Raw genomic sequence first — 2,097 nt, 5'->3', positions numbered from 1 at the left:
AAATGGTTAAACAGTGTTGAAGTTTTTGATCGCAGTTAGTAAGTACTGAAAAATGGCGTCTGGTATCCATACGCCATTCTTCAGTATTGCGATCAAAAACTTCTGCACTGTTAAATCTTTCAATACCATGAACACCGCCAACGTTAGTTTCAACTCCTAAATCTTTTCATGTGAGTTATATATCAACAAATGATTTGCATCTATTTAGGAGTTTGTATAATAAATTATTATTTATATGCTGTAATTTATATGTTGAAACTAAGTAGGTGGTATTAAATGGTTAAACAGTGTTGAAGTTTTTGATCGCAGTTAGTAAGTACTGAAAAATGGCGTCTGGTATCCATACGCCATTCTTCAGTATTGCGATCAAAAACTTCTGCACTGTTTAAACTTTCAATACCATGAACACCGCCAACGTAAGTTTCAACTCCTAAATCTTTTCATGTGAGGTATATATCAACAATTGATTTGCATCCATTTAGGAGTTTGTATAATAAATTATTATTAATATGCCGTAATTTATATTTTGAAACTAAGTAGGTGGTATTAAATGGTTAAACTGTTTAGAAGTTTTTGATCGCAGCTAGTAAGTACTGAAAAAAAGGCGTCTGGTATCCATACGCCATTCTTCAGTACTGCGATCAAAAACTTCTAAACTGTTTAAACTTTCAATACCATTAATACCGCCAACGTTAGTTTCAACTCCTAAATCTTTTCATTAAGTTATATATCGACAAATGGTTTGCATCCATTTAGGAGTTTGTATAGTAAATTATTATTTATATGCTGTAATTTATATGTTGAAACTAAGTAGGTGGTATTAAATGGTTAAACAGTGTCGAAGTTTTTGATCGCAGTTAGTAAGTACTGAAAAATGGCGTCTGGTATCCATACGCCATTCTTCAGTATTGCGATCAAAAACTTCTGCACTGTTTAAACTTTCAATACCATGAACACCGCCAACGTTAGTTTCAACTCCTAAATCTTTTCATGTAAGTTATATATCAACAAATGGTTTGCATCTGTTAATTATTGGGTTTTATATGCTGTTAACTAATATTCTATTTAAAATTATTTTTAACTTGTAATACATATCCTACAATGGTTATCGGAATAAAAATAATCCCCGTCGTGGAAGAAATATGAATCTTGGAATAAATAACAAAATAAAATATTCTGATAAATTCAAATTTTAAATTAACAAATAAATAATATATTAATATTATTTGTTTATATACTCAATTCAATGACCAACGCACCTTTAATAAACTCAATTTAATTTTTAGTTTTACATAAGTTAATTAAACTATAATGTTTATAATATTATTACTTCTTAATACTGTTAAAATATGTTTGAAAATAATAGTAAAAAATATGTAGAAGTACATTAAATTAGGTCAATGTTTATTTTCAATATAAGTATAGCTTGTTATGTTAATTTTCATTAAGAGTTGTAGGTGTTGTTGTACCACAAGTACCTACCTAGTTAATAATTTATGGTTGTTTTGTTAAAACTATTTAACAATGGCATTTTTTACTATTATTTTTTCCATTATTAACTATACTGATGTAAAAAGGTTATATTATGTTAGGTTATGCAATTTGCAATCATCCTTGAGTCAAGTGGTTGTTTAGTGTTAGTTTAGCTTTATGTGACTAGTCAAGAACTTCAGTAAACTATAATGTAATAAATTATTTTTTTGTATTACATGTACCTACGTTAATTGTTTATTTATACTACTTAATTATGACTAATGATATATTGTTATGTTTAATAGTATTTGATTGCATTCGTTTTTTGTTTATTGATTACTTTTATTATTTGAAAATTATATTTTATTAATAACATTTTGTAGCATTGCATTTAATATCCATATAAGCATTGACTAGTAGACATGTTTGCAGGATACAATACCTATTTAAAATATTTTGGCTTTTACAATATATTACAATATGTTTATTGTTTCTAATAGTTTTATAATAAAAAATCTGAAGTCTAAAATACTTTTACTAAGTTTTATGAACACATTAATTTTTAATCTATCATAGACATTAGGTACAAAGTTACCGTGCCTTCGATAATTCAGCGCTGCTGTA

This window comes from Acyrthosiphon pisum, chromosome X (assembly GCF_005508785.2).
Source record: "Acyrthosiphon pisum isolate AL4f chromosome X, pea_aphid_22Mar2018_4r6ur, whole genome shotgun sequence".
NCBI lineage: Eukaryota > Metazoa > Arthropoda > Insecta > Hemiptera > Aphididae > Acyrthosiphon > Acyrthosiphon pisum.
This window is presented reverse-complemented; position numbering follows the sequence as displayed.